The 15,318-nt window shown below is 45.5% G+C and overlaps 1 long non-coding RNA gene across 2 annotated transcripts in view; it reads left to right on the top strand.

Annotated features, from left to right (window-relative positions):
- The window catches only part of LOC131085291 (uncharacterized), a 40,848-nt gene that overhangs the window by 13,291 nt on the left and 12,239 nt on the right, over positions 1-15,318 (top strand). For both annotated transcript variants that reach the window (XR_009114616.1, XR_009114617.1), the window contains exon 2: positions 4,862-4,918. This is a non-coding gene — a long non-coding RNA (uncharacterized LOC131085291). The remainder of the gene's footprint in view (positions 1-4,861; positions 4,919-15,318) is intronic.

Raw genomic sequence — 15,318 nt, 5'->3', positions numbered from 1 at the left:
TTTTTTTTTGTTGCTTTTTTAAAGCAAGGAAAAAAACCCTTTACAACACATGTAGCCAATCATTGCAACTCTTAATATACCTCTACAAAACAGGCATTAAAAACAAGAAATGCCCTCCTTCCTCGCCCCCTCCCTCGCCTTCCCAGCCCTCCCCTCCTAGATCGTTGCCTCACTTGACACAATGCATAAGATTACCCTTAACTGGATCCTATTAAATAATTCAATGGTGGCGGTGTAATTTTGGTTGGAAACTGCACGGATTTCCAAGTCGTGACTGTAAAAGTGAGTAATGTGCTCTGGCTGCGTCATGGCTCCAGTCACAGATGGTTCCAAACTGAGGAGAAATCGTGACTTCGACTTGAGACGTCCCCTCTCCATGAAAAGACCATCCAATCACAACGGCGTCGGGGGGCAGCCGGACTCCGCGGAGCTCGCTTTCTCCTTGCTCTCCCGTCCGTGTGTGTGTGTGTGCCCGTGTGCCCGTGCCTGCGCGCGTGTGTGTATAAAATCCTCAACAAGTTGCAGAAGGGGTAGGGAGAGGAGGGGTTAATCCTGGGGAATCTTCTGCACCTAGTGAGATCGTGACCCTCCCACACAGTACAGTAACTTATATACACACCTGAAGGAAGGGACGTTTTGCTTTTGGGCTTTCCAAAAAAAAAAAAAAAAAAAAAAACAACACCAAAAACCACCAAAACATTGTTGGTGATGGTTGCACCCCGCGCGGGACTCCCCGGAGCGGCCAGGGACGCGCCCCGCCAGGTAAGTGTTGGAGGTTTTCAAACTTCTGCTGCCTGCGCTGCCCCGGCCGCCCTGCCCGTCCTGCCCGCGCTCCGCTCCGCTCCGCTCCGTCGCGCCGCTGCCGCTGGTCTCGCCGGGGGCTCGGGAGGCGCGGGGCGTCGTTCGTGCCGCCCGGCGGGCAGCAGCGTCGGGAGGGAGCTGCGGCCGTGCGGGATGGGACGCGCGCGGGGGCGTCACGCGTGGGTTTCCCGTGCCGCTCGCGCGGGACCCTTTGCCGCCGCGGGGCAGTGGTGGAACTGCAAGTTCTGGAGTTCGGGCCGGGATGCGAGTCCCCTCGGTCCCCCGCGGGTCTCTGCCCCAGCTCGTTCGGGATGCCGGCGGGCGGGCGGGCCGCGACGGGGACGTGTGTTTGTCTTGCTCTCGTTGCCGCCGGGCACTGGCGGGGCCTCCGGTTCCCCGCAGGCTTTGAGGAGAAGACCTCTGGAGTTCAGTGACACGTCCTGGAAACTTTTAGCAAGCGGGTGTCCTCGCCGGCGGCGGTGGCAGGTGGCTTAGCGCCCAGGACGGCGCTTAGGAGCGGAGGGGAGGGGACGTCCCGCGTCCCCCGCCGACCCCGAAGGGTCGCCCCTCGGGTCTGGCCGGGTCCCCGCGCTGAGGCGGCAGGAATAGGGGAGGAGGCAGCGGCAGGTCCCCGTGTCCCCGGCTGCCCGCCGCGAGGTGGCGGGCGGCCTGGGGCGCCCCCGCCGGGGGGACCGGCGGCTCTGCGCCCGGGGTAGCCCGCGGCGGGGCTGGTCCTTAGCTTAACGGCGCCCCTTTGGCAGAGGATTCCCGGAGAGGGGCTCGGGGAGCGGCAGAAGCGAGAAGGGATCTGGGCTGGCCCAGCCGCACTCTTGGACGTGCTCTTGTCGCGGATTTGGTGACTAATTGAACATGGAGGGGGCCTATTTTTCCTCCTTTTTTTTTTTTCTTCCCCCATCCTTCCTTCTATCCATCCTTCCTTCCCTCCCGCTCTTCTCTCCTCTCCCTCTTTCGGGAAAAAAAGGAAAAAAAAAAAAAAAAGGGAGGAAAAAAAAAAAAAAAGGCAAAAAAAAAAAAAGCCGAGCGAGGCAGTGTGAGGCGGCCGCTGATTGGTGGGTGACGATTTTAGCCCGCACCAATGAGAGGCCCGCCTGCTCTCTATTTATTTAGCGCTCAGGGGGGAGAGTTTTCTCTTTACGCAGCGCCCGTGCCCGGCGCCGGAGCCTCCGCGCGGATCGGGGCCGCGGACACGCCGCGCTCCGCCACGCTCCGCGGCCCCGCGCCGCCGGCCCGCCGCGGGGGGGGGGGGGGGGCGGCAGGACACCCCCCTTCCCTCCCAGCGCCGCCTCGCCCCGGCGGGCTCCTGCGTTTCGGAACGGGACTTGGCGGAGATGGGGGGTGGGGACCCGGCGTGGCGGGGGACGGCGGAGCCGATCGCCCGTGGGTCCTGTGGATGTTATGGTGGCAGCCGGATGGATGGATGTAGGAAGCCGCGGGAGACTTTGTCCTTCGCGAATCTTTTTGCGGTCTGGGCTTGCTGTACATAACTACCTACCCGGGAAGCCCTTACCCCAAAAAGCATTCGCGGAGGGCGCGTTCGCCGAAGGAGCAGCAGCTGCGATCGCCGAGCCTTGGACTTATCTAGACTCTGTGGGCTTCTATTATTAATTCCTGGCACCTTTCCCTTTCCCCCGTCCAACCCACCCCCCCCCCCCCAACCCCACCTCCTGCTGTGAGTGTATATATGTGTCTCTAGATAAATATATGTAGTGAGAGAAATAAACACCCTTTCCCCCCTTTCCTACTCCGCTTGGTCCCCCAGACGTCCAAATATTCCCCGTCGCCTAACTTTTTAATCGACTTTGCCTAAAGGAGCAAATCACACGTTTATTCAGATAATTGTATGGTGTTTTTTATTTTATTAATGGAAAAATAAAAATAGAATAAAACTTCCTAAAAGTTCTCCTATCCTCACCTTCCCCACCCCCCTCCACCGACCCCCCTCCTTCCAGGGCATAGCCGTGTTTGAAAATATGGGTGTCCTAATTGATCGAGATTAATTCATAAAAAAAAAAAAATTCTTCGGAGCGATTCATTAAATGCTCTGTAATCGTGAGCCTCGGTTTATTTCGAGGTGGGGAGGGTGGGATTTACTGGGATCACCCTATAAATAATAGGGAGGGAGGAGGAGGAGGAGGAGGGGGAGGTGCACGGATCCGCCGCGGTTTGGGGGAGACCCCAGTTAGCAGGAGATGCACCATGGAAGCGCTTGCCAAAGGCGCCTCCCTCCCCCCTGCCCACTTCCAACCTGATTTTAAGCAACTTGCAGTCCGGTGATATCTCCACTCACTCTTTCCGCAAAAACTAGTGCCCCCTAAAAGGGTAAAAAAGGCAGAATCGGAGGGAAAACCCAGCCGAGGCGATGCTTTTGGACGAGGTGATTGCAAGCGAGCAAAGCAGCATCAGCACTAGCTCTGTGGTTCTGAAACTGCCTTGTGCATGCACACAGCACTGAGAGCATCTCAGGCAGGAGTTAGGGAAGCTACATTTTCCCTCTCTTTGCAGTAATTACCAGCCCGGATTCCGTGGGCAAGAAATAAATAGCAAAGAGAAATCCTCCCTGCCTGCCGCCCCCCAAAAGAGGCAGCGATTAAGCGCAGATCTGTCCGTGCAGATCAGCCTCGTGAAAGAGACAAGATCTAAGCAGCAAGTTGGTAGCAGAGTGGCCGCTTGACGCAACACAGGGGCCTATGGTTCGCCCGGCTGTAAAATAAAAAGGAGGTGGGGGTGCGATCCAATGTCTCAGCTGTTAGAAAACACAAGGGCTCTCCCATCTGCCCCCCCCCTCCCCCCGGCAGCGGCACGGAGGGAGACCCGGCTGAGAAAGGGCTGATCTTGCATTTCAGGGAAGCCTGCATTGGAGAGATCGGGTGAGGACCACAGTCTAAGAGTTAATATTTCTCGAGAAACAAAAGATATTTTGAAGACTTGCTTGCAGTTTAGAAAAGAGTAAAAGACTGGCTAAGGGACAAGTGAGAAAAGAAAGCAGAGCAAAAGCACCTCATTGCTCCCTTTCCTCCTTTTCTTCTTGCTCAGGACACGTAGCTTGAGCACTAGCTGGCTTGATGAAAACAAAGGTGGAAGGGTCACAATACCTTTTAAGTAGCCTTGCATTTTCATAATTATTTATCCTCTTCTACTTAGAGAAAAAAAAGACGTTTGTACTTTCCGGTGGCCAGCAAACATCTTTACAGGGGTTTTATTCATGTGAGCATATTCTAAAGGGAGAGACAAGGTAGAGGGAACTTGGGAAAAAAAAAAAAGAGAGATGTGATAAGAGGGATCAGCCAAGCTAAGGCTATAAAAAAATCCTCTCTGTTCCCTGCCTACTGTCGTCCCTCAAGAGGATGGAAACCAGGAGTGATTTGGGGGGGCAGCTCAGGCGCGAAGGGAAATCCGAGCCACGATGGTGCAGCTCCCCGTCTCTTTACCTTGCCAGCCAACTGTTGCTGCCATGCTTAGGGCTGCGGCTGCTGCGGGCGGAGCGGGAGCCGCTCCCTTCTGCTTGGGGCTGCCCCTGGCCAGGCTCCGCGGCCGCCGCAGCTCCGCAGGGCGCCCCTCGCCAGCCGCCCTGCCCCGCTCCCTGCCCTGCTCTCTGCTCTCGCTCCTCGCACGTTCCCGTCCGCTGCAGGACGCTTGGACACGTCGGGCGGTCCGGGCCGCTGCCGCACCCGACCGGGCACCCACCCGCGGCAACCCCTCCGGGCTGCCCCGGGGAAGCCCCGGCCCTCTCCTCCTGCCGTCGGGCTCCTGCCCGGCCCTGCCAAGGCGCGTCCCGGCCTGGCCTCGCCTCCCCCGACGTGCTGTGCCGGGTCTGGGCCTGAGGCAGCTGCAGGGGCTCCTCTCTGGTACCCTGTGGGTGTGGGTGGGTGTGTGTATCCCCACGGGTGATAGGGGCGTCCGGGTGGGGCCGTGAGCCAGTCTCCGCTCCCCTCGACGCTTCAGGGCAAGGCGCAGCCAGGTGAGTCGGGGAGGAGCGGAGATCCCTGCGGGAGCCACTCCGGCGCGATTAATTCTCCTCTCCCGCTGCCTTTCCCCGCAGGTGCGGCCGCGCCGTCGAGGCCGGAGGCGCCGCGGGAGCAGCGAGGGCCGCAGGCAGGTGAGAGAAGCGACGGGCTTTCCCCACACCCCCGGGATTCCTCACACGGGCCCCTCCCGAAAGCCGGGGAACCGTCCGGGCTCCCGGCTGCTGCCGTTCCCTCGGACCCCGGCGCTGGTTACGGCCCGGCTTGGCCTAACACAGCACTAGGCCACAGCTGCCCCCCGACCCCCAGCACCGACAGGGCTCCAGCAGCACCTGCTGCTCCCAGGCACAGGCAACAACCTCGTCCCACATGGGAGAAAGCTCAGGATGCTGGAAGGGAGGTCGAGGCAATGAAACAGGGGGGCAAATCCACGTAAAATTGTTACAAATTATATATAAACAGGCCGTCATGTTGATTTCTAGTGAAACCTGTCTTCTAAAGACAGTGGGGAAGGAAAATAGTTATTGAGCATTGCCTAAAATCTCCGTGCTTCCTTCATTCATTCACTAGTTAACACTCTGCCACTTCATGGTTAAATGCATTGTCCGACATTTGCAGTTCTCGTAGTTTTTGCCTGGTAGATTTCTTTCTTTTTTCTTTTTTTTTTTTTTAATCCACCATCCTTGAGACAGCTAGTACAAATTACTGTCTACCACTATAGTCATGAGGCAGAAAATTGAGAGGCAAATTAATTGATAGCACATGTTTTAAAAGCAAAAGGACCCTCTCCCAGTAAAACAACCAAACATATCCTTTTTTCAGTCAGGTTTGGCCATTGTCCCCTGCTCTGTTTTCAGACGTGGCAATTATAAAGACGAAATACGTTCCAGTTACAAAATGAAAAGTTTACAAATAATTAACTACAGAAAGGCTTTTTTATATTTTGAATTTTAAGTTCATTTTTCATATTTTAAATTTTAAATTCAGTTTATGAGTAAATGAAATACATAGGAAGGATTTTTGTAAGAAGTCCATTTTTGTCTTTTTATTTTGGCATCTAATTTCTTGATGTACGATATCTGCCCACAAATTACAATGGACAATTTGCTGTAAAACAACACAAATGTCTTCCTTCAGAAAGCTGCCATTATGGGCAGATGTTTTCAGAGGTTAGGAGCTCCTAACCTGCCACCTGTCTTACATCAAACACTCTGTTAGGACCCATAAAGCTTAGCAGTGCTTTACTGGTATCAGCTTGTTTGCAACCAAAGTAGACAAACTCTGCTTACTTAAAAGTATGAAGGAAAAGCAGCTTCTCATAGCCAAAGATGGGTAAGGCCTGCTAGAGCCTGGAGTACATGCAACTCCTAGACCAGCATTTAATCTCCCCCAAAAGAGGATGTATCAAATACTAAACTAGTACTGCTCTTGAGGTTTCTTAAAAGGTCAAGGCATACATTGCTAGGAGTGGGGGGTCAGTGCATGTTAATTTATGTCTGTTACTGCACTTAATACAATTATATAAAGGCTAAGGGCCTATGAATAGAATTGCTGCTTAAGACCTCTGAGCCTCCCGTATTCCTGTCAGTAAAGGGCTGAGAAATACCTCCAACCATCTGTAAAAAATTGCTTTGTGAATATGGGCCTCATGAAATAATGATTTAACACTCTTACCCCATCCTCCTTCTCCCCTCCTTCTCCCCCAGTTTTTTATTAGTATTTGAGTCTTTCACAGATCATCTGCGCATCAGTTTTCATTCCTTCTATTTAAGATCTGTTACCACAAATATAGTTAGCTATAATATTTGGATTAGCTGTAGTATGCTGCCATCTCATTTCTGGATATAGAGATTGCTCTTATAAAGGACTCATGTAAATTACTATTATTATATTTTTCAGACAAGTTGTGTAGTTGTTTCTTGTGTAACTTTCAGTAACCATCAGGCCTTGCTGAAACACTAGACATTTTAAAATATATGTCTAAAGGGGATTTTCCTATAAATTAAAATAAATATCTTTCAGCTTTTCTAGTACAGGGCAGGTGAATTTGGTTAGTGTTATGCTGCTGCCCCCCCATTCCCCCCCCCCCCAAATGATCAAAAACTTATTATATCTCTTTCTTTTTCTGAAATATTTTGTGGGAACTAATTGTGGAATACTAAATAGGGTTTGTTGACTCACTGGAAGTGTCCACAGAAGTGTGTTTTGCCAAAATGTTCCCAGTGTTGTCATCCCTGGTTTAGCATGACCAGTGGATGTGCCCTGATACCAGTTATGCAGGTAGTAGTGCTTGCAGCATGTTAGTTGGCACTGTGTTTGTCTAACATAGGGAGTACGAGAGTGAAGCCCCAATAAGCCTAATTAGCAGTAGAAATGTTAGGAAAGGTTGGCAGATTTATGGTACTGCAGATGTGATATGTAGTCTGGGGGAAAATACAGCATGTAGACTTCCCAAAGTTCAGAGAGGAGCACTGCAGCAGCCAAACTTGGTCTGAAATAACACAATGCTCTTTCTGTTTGTAAATAGAATCCATTTGTAAATAAACCAGAAAAGAGCAGCATTGCCCATGGACTTTGTTTGGAGCAGGAAGAAGCTGCACCTTATTTAAATACATTCAATTTTCTGTGTAAGTGACCAAGTACTGTTCAGAGCAGCACACACAGGCACAGGGTTGGCTGCATGCATGCACAAAAATACATATGCATGTGAATATAAAATGGATTTTTTTTCTAGCACTTTGTTTTAATTCTGGATAGTCAAGCTTCTTAATTTGTAGAAGAGAGTTACAGAAGTAGTCCCTGTGAAATTTAAAGTTTCCACTTAATTTAAGAAGCACTACCTGTGTTTTATAGCATATTTGATGCTGTTGTTCAGATGGGTTTGGAAGGATGATAGAAGATGCTTTATTAATTTTTTTATGTGCACAAGGAGAAATGCATCATGGTAGTAGCATGACATGAATCACATTTCTAATACGTCTTCAGTCTCTGCAGAACCTCTCTGGGGTTAGGAGACACCATCTACTCCATGTGGCCACAGTCCAAACTCCTGCACAGCTCAAGTGCTTCCCATGACCCATGTTCCTGTCCGTGTGCAAGTAGTCCCAGGCTGTGGTGACATAAGTGTGGTGACAAGGACACGCATTCGGGCACTGATGGTACCTCTGCTGGTCACCAGGATGCAGCATTAACTTCTGCAGGAGAAAAGAGATGATTCCCTCCAGTCGAGCCAGAGAAGAAACGTGACCCGTGTGTTTGTCAATGAGTTGTGGTGTTTTCAGTGCTAATGTCTAGGCACCACGATGTTCTCTTCCAGGCAGGCATAGATGGGAGACATGTGAGAGGAAAAGGGAGGTGAATTTAATTTTCTGTTTATTTTATTAGAGGATTCCCTCATCCCCAATGCTCATTCTCTGAATTTGACAAATCCATGCTCTCCCATTGCAGCAGCTCTGTCTCCTGGGACGTGGCCAGGCTGTCTTCTGAAGTTGCCCCCTTTGCTTGGCAGTGGAGGTACTGAAGGGGTCACCTTCTCCCCACAGTTAAAAGTGAGCAAGTCGTTTTTTAAAAAGGGCTCAGAGAATTGTGAGTTTCTAGGCCAAGAACATAGTAAACAATTTTCTAAGAATAAATTCAGGGTGTGCCATGGAAGAGGTGTTCCATCATCCCTTATTTTCAGCGAGCTATACGTAAACAGCATGGAATAATGTTGTGCTAAATAACGTAAGATAGCATGGCCTTCTGCCCAAGCAGACAAGGTTCATTTGCCTGGGAAACCTGAAAATTCTCAATTTGTGTGCAAAACTCTCTGAGAAGGGGAGTTGCAAAAAAAAATTATTCTGAGAATTTGATTGTTTTAAATGATGCCTTTTCAAAATGATTGCATGGTTGAAGGAAAAAATGGAAAGCAGTGAGACACTGCCATGGAGAAATTACATCCTTTTTAAAGAATGTGATTCTTCCATTTTTGTTCTCTTCAAATTATCTGCCCTCATGTGAATGTTTTTACCAGAGAGGTGTGGGAGGCAGAAAGCACTGCCAAATCAAGGCCCACCACACCCTTGAGTTTATAGCTTTACTGAAGGAAATAAGGTTATTTTCCAACAGAGGAGCTGGGACAAGCACTGGGAGAACATGTGTTGCTGTTCAGCTCATCACAGCACAGTCCCAGCTGTACAGATGTAAGTCAGCCCGTGCAGGTGTCCACCCTAACTGCAAATGGGAGGGAAAGGAGGAAGTGGCCTAGAAGAGAGGGCATTTGATCTTGCACTGAGTGGATGGCACATGGTGTCCACTCTGGAAAAAACATCAACATTTCCTGGGAGAGGAGTAAAGACCAAAAAGGCCAGTAATTAGGAGGAGGGCCGGGGAGAAGTCACCAGCAGCCATGACACCATCAGTTATTTAACCTCAATGTATAGAATACATAGTCAGCAGTGTTAATTGAACAGAAGTACTGTGAGCTGCAAAGACCCAAAGAAAGCCACAAAAGCCAACACAGAAACGTCTCAATGCCCTTGTCTTTCTCTTTCTGGAAAGTCTGGCTGGGTGACTCAATAAAATTCTACGTGTCTGGTGTAGCTGCCCTTTTCCTTAGTGACAAGCTGATGCCAGGTCTCTATCACTTTCTGATTTCCATTCTAAATCTCTTTAATTATATTGTTATATTTTAGTTATTTTTCAGCATGTGTTCATATGCTCTGTCACATTAAAAATGGCCAGTGATTAAAGAGAAGACCTATTTGTCTGCTGAGAGCATGTGAAAAATCTTGACATACTGTTAGAAGTTCTTGGCTGTGCCAATACGTTTTCCAGTTTTGATGTGAACGTATACTCACTGCTAATTTGCTGTTTGTTGATCCATCTCCAGTGCCAGGATGGTGCAGTGAGAGGTTTCCTGCCTGGGCACAGTTCTCAGCCTTTGTCACAGATCTGTCTGTTCCTGTGGCCTCTTGCTCCTCAGAGAGTCTCCAGCCCATGTGTCCCAAGTGTAAGGCACAATTCGTGGTTGGAAAGGAAATTGGATTTCTTCTCAAAGAGGTAGAAAGAGAGGGACAGATGACATGACTTTTGGGGGGTGCTGTTTTCTGACAATATATTTGGTAACTCTCTTTTCCTTTCAAATCAGGATTTATGAAGCCAAAAAAGAAACAAATTAGCAGAATGACAGGTAGGCTTTTTTAAAAGATTTGTCCACTGCTGGTTCCCAGACTCATCCTCGTCAAAGCAACACTTCTCAGTCACTCTCCTTACCCTCAGAGGAACATCTGCTGGGGAAGCATGATATGGCACAGGTAGAGAAATAACTAAATGCAGCTCATGATGGGAATGTGGCAAGACAGTTCCCATTTTTCCTCTTTCAGTCCTCCTTCCTTTATTTTTTTTTTTTTAATTTCCTGGTTTTCCCTTATTTTTATTTTATTGTTTCTTCTTCTCCGTCCCAAGTCAGGCACATGCACACTGTCTCTCTGTTTTCCTTCCACTGTGTCTCCCAGATTTTCACCCACCTCCATGGCCACCTGTTCCTGGAAAGGGCCCTCGGCTGATTCCCCTGCTCCTCCCACCTTGCTCCCTACAATGCACACGAGAGGAGTGCTCCTGGTGAGCACAGGAGGTGAAAATTGGGAGGCAGGGCAGGAGGTAGAGGAGTGAGCCTGGGCAGCCAGTTTGAGACATGATCAGTAGCTGGCCTTGCCACTGTTTTTGGGCCCTTGGACATTTACAATTTTCATCATGGGTGCAGAGTGTGGAGACATCAGGGCCTGTCAATGTAAGTGTGAGAAATCTTCCCCTCGCCTACGGAGTTTGGTGTTAGGGTTCCTCACCTTAATTGCTCTTTAGGTAAATTAGAGAGGTGTGTGCTGCTGTGCCTGTTGCACAGGGCTGATGTGGACTTTGCAGGTAGTTTAGAAATGGATTCTCCATCTGCAGTATGTTGCAGATGATGATTGAAGTTACAAGGCATAGAGGGGAGTGTATGATCCTTGCTCTATGACCAGTTGAGGCCAGAAATGATGGGAAAGAAGAATCCATTACACAAATATAGGATTTATTGGCATGTATTGCACATTTTTATAAAGAGTTTTGTAACTAACTGTGTGTGTTATGTTCACATGCATATGTTTTTATCATGCAGTTGTAGCAAAAGGCCAACCTAACTGAACCAAATTAAGAAAAACAGAAGCAATAGAAAAACCCCAATTTTACATTACTGATTTCTATTCTGAACTGTTTGAGTCCATACACTGGCAGGCCTCCCACACCTTCATCTCTAGGCTTTATTAAGAGGTTGAAGGATCGTGTATAGCGTGACTAAAAAAACAGGGTGCCAAGTCATGCAGCTGAAACATTTGGGAGCGCTGCTCATCAGGCTTGCAGTATAAGGGACATTATGTTGAAGACTGACCCTCAGAGTAATCTTGAAGGACCTATGGCAATGACTTTTTAACATCCCATGGTTTTCTTTTAAAAAAAAATTTAGAAGCATGTTTGTGAAAAAGAAAAGAAAAAACCTCCAGCTATCTTTTGTGTTTAAATTAAATTAAAATACTTTATAGTTAATGGTAAAAACCAAAAGTAACTGATTTTTTATTAGTACTTGACAGCAAGGAGTCTATATGGCTAGAACAGAAAGATAAAGAATTGATCTTTTAGGTTTTTGTTTTTTTTTTTTTTTAACTGGCCAAACTGAATGAAATAAAACAATAAAGAGCCTATAAAAGGGGAAATCAGGATTTCCCCTTGTTTGTTTTTTTTTTAGTTTCTCCGAGTGCTTTCTGGTTTTGCTCTTTAAAAAAAAATTAGTATCAGAAACCATGACATTTTTTGCATAATAATTTTAAATTCATACAATAGTTTTAACTTATTATAACAATTATACAAGGTGCTTTTTTTTTCCTTCTTTAGTTTTTCTTACCCAGTAGTTGTGAATATATAAGTCTTTGTATGTGCATAGATAGATGTGTATGTGCACATACGGACATATCCTCAAATACAGGTACATGCAAATCCATAGTAGAAGTAATAAAGGCAAAATGTGATCCCTTTCTTGATAGTTATAAGTTTTGCAAACAATTGAAGATGTTTTACTGGTCCAGAGGTTTTAATGTACAGTAAGAAAATTATAGTTAATTTCATAAATATTTACTAACTTTTTAAAGGCCTATTCAGTATTAATTCTGCTGAAATACAGGGCAGACTATTTTATTATATCACAGTTTATGGAGTCAAGGACATTTTAAAAAATAATGTTTATTGACCAGTGACTGCCTACATTTCTGCAACTTCCATTCAGGTGTTTTTTAACACCAATTTTAACTATTTAGTCAAGAAAATATTTTCTGGCTGTTTGCATTTACCAGCAGTCTGTTGCAATTCAAAGCTTGGTATGTAGCTTCCAAACCTAGCAGCTGTTTCTGGAGAAAAGTAACTGCATCCTGATCCAGCAAGGGCTTTTCTCCTCCAAGCAGGTTTCTAACAGGACTTAGCCTGACCACAACAGGGCTCCTCAAAGCAGTAAATGCTGCAAAGAGATACAGATACTTGCAGGGAAAGGCCTTTTGCTTTGCAGTGCTGCATCTGAGATTTTTTTCCTCTTCCTTTTTACAATGGGTAAAAATATATGGCTTGTGTTGAAAATCAAGCTCTTGTTGACTTCTGCTTTACTTTTAATTGTGCAGTTACAGAAGTGGGACAAAGACTTTACAGCCCCCCTAAAGGAGCCTTGTCTCTGAGAATGTCTATTTTTTGTCAGTTTGAACAATTTCCATAGGATGCACTTCTGGCATTGTGTGATTTGCTGTCTGTTCCCGTGCTTGGTAAACCTATTAGCAATAGACATTCTGGCTTTATTAATTCACTGCTTCATGCTACATCTACTTCAGGGCAGAGAGACTGTTCAAAGCCTGAGAGGAATATTTGGGTTTCTAGGTCCTTTCTGATTAGGTTGTCAAAATGAAAGAGTAGGGGTATTTTCTTTTATTCTTTATTTGTTATTTTTTAATTTTAATTTTTTTTTTAATACCACTAACAATTATTGCCTGGCAACTGAATAGAGAACTTCCAAACTTGTATTACACAAACTATTTCTACCTTTCTTGTATTCTTCTCTGATTATTCATAGTCATACTAAGCCTTTCTCAATGTAATGGGCTTTAAAAATGTATGTATAATGCAGCTCCTAAATTGAGAATGGAGACCCTGCAGTTTAGCATTCAGTAAACAAAATGTTACCAGGTACTGTCATGCCAATAAGTTTAAGGATTCCCAGATGAACAGGAGTGCAGAAACCCTTGTAACCTGCTATAGTACATCTTTTTGCATAATACCTTCATTTACTTTCCCATATGGTTCATGAGATTATGGAGTCAGTTCTGCTCCTACAGTGAGACCATTAGTAAAACTCCTTTAGACTTGTATACAAAAAAATACTTGTTCAAGAGTGATAATTTCTTATTCTGAAGTTATTTGACTTCTTTTTTTGAGGCATATTCATCCCTTTCATTTTTTTTTTCAGTTGATATATATTGCTGTACAGTAGAAACTCATGGTTGAGGTATTTTAATTCTGCCCAAATTTAAGCAGATATTACATGCAAGAAGAGCAATCTTGAAAAAAAATCAGAAAATTGTGATGAGGTTGAAATGGAAGAAAACATTGTTCTGCACAAAGTAACATTGCATTTCATCTTTATTTTTTCTTTCCAGATCAATTTGGGTGTTCTGATGTACAAAAGTCCATGCTCTGTCTGCTCCCTGCCCCCACATTGTCTAAGTCACTGGTACCACAGAAGTTTGTCACTCTGTACCCTCCATATTACATAGGTGAAATTTTAGCTAACATTTTCTCAGTGAAATAATGGTCATTGCTTTTCACTCTTATTAAGTAAATCGGTCTCTTGGTTCATTCCTTCATAGGAATGTCTTGTATAGATTTGGACTGGTAGAGTAGAACTCTGTATGTGGAGGACTAGGTATATGTGCATATATGTAGGCATATGTGCATTAAAAATGTAGGAAAAATTAAGCAACTTAAAATAACAAATAGAATCAAATTAGTCTGCCCTTAATTCATTTGTTTTTAAGGCATTTGGTTAGAATAATAGTATTTTAATATGTTCATGAAACTGCAGTATATTTCTCCTATACAGTGAAACAGATATGCTGGAGAGGAATTTCACAAACCGTTGCTTTGAAAATGTGTTTGATCATACCTGTCTATAAAGTGCATATCTAGTCCTTATGAGATTTAGCCAAATCTGATCCTAATCCCACTGAAATTAAGGGCTGTTTTTCAACTGAATAGGAATTGCATCAGTCCCTTCAGTAGCCTTATTTATTTGGGGGTAACAGCTGTCAGGATTTCTCTGTGTGTGTGTGCATGTGTAACTGTGTACATTTTATTCATGTACCATCATATAGAAAAAAACCATGTTTTACGTAGTTTTACTGTGCCTTTGTGCATGTGTTAGGTAGGCACATGTCCATGAGATAGTACATGGGAGGAGTTGTGTTGCAGAGGTCTCCTCTTTATGCTCAAATAGATTTATATTTTTTTAAACTTTATTTTATTTTATTTTTTTATATCTAGGAGATAGCCATCATCTAACCTTCAACAGGAAAAATGGCACATTAATTTTTGCTGTTTTTTTTCCATTTTAATTTGTCCTTGAAGGTCAAAATTATTTTGGTGATCGCTTCATGTCACCATTTTTATTTGGAGTCAGACTGTATGTAATATCTCTGGCACAGGGACTGAGAAGTTAAGAACACATATCTGAAGTGTCTAACACATCAGAAGAGATTTTTTTTTTTTTGCCCCATTCCATAGTGGTAAAGCAAATATGGGTCAATACCTGCTAGCTTCATTATCCACATTTTCTTAACCACTTGGTAATTACACTTAAGTCCACTTGCTTAATTACAGAGCTAAAAATAGTGTTTTCTTTCATAGGTAGCTGTAGTAGTTGTGTGTAACGTATTACAGTAAATAATTTTTCTTTGATTTACAATGCTTTTTTTGTATTGGCTTGCCTTTCCTGCTGCCTAGTTTAGGAGCCTAACCTCAGAGAAGCAAGTTTGACATTTTAGGCAATTGTTTTCTAACCTTATAGATGGTCCCCAAACTATACAGCACTTATTTCTTTATCAGCTTTAAGAATAAATGAGATACTGCTTTCTGGTATCCAAAAGGTAACCCCAGTTAGGTCTAATGCAGTTTTGGGAAAAGGTGTTAAGAAGGAAACAAGTCAGCTTGTTTCTCTGTCATTTCTAGCAGCCCTGAACAGTATGGAATTTGAGTAACAGAATCTCAGTGGAGTGAACAGAAGATTTTGTCTCTAAGGGCATTCTGAACAATATAAATTGTGCTAATAGAGCATGATGAAATGTGAGCATTTGGTCATCTAAGCATCAGCCTAGGATGAAACCCCTATGTGCAGTTGGTCCCCCTCTCTCTTAGTCCAGCAGACACGTGAGGCTGTGGCAGCATGTCAGAGTGAGTGGGCAGGAGAGGGGACGTGCACCATCCTGCTGGG

This window comes from Melospiza georgiana, chromosome 6, assembly GCF_028018845.1.
Source record: "Melospiza georgiana isolate bMelGeo1 chromosome 6, bMelGeo1.pri, whole genome shotgun sequence".
Lineage (NCBI taxonomy): Eukaryota > Metazoa > Chordata > Aves > Passeriformes > Passerellidae > Melospiza > Melospiza georgiana.
Note: the sequence above shows the minus strand (reverse complement) of the source record. Positions and strands in the feature narration are given on the sequence as shown.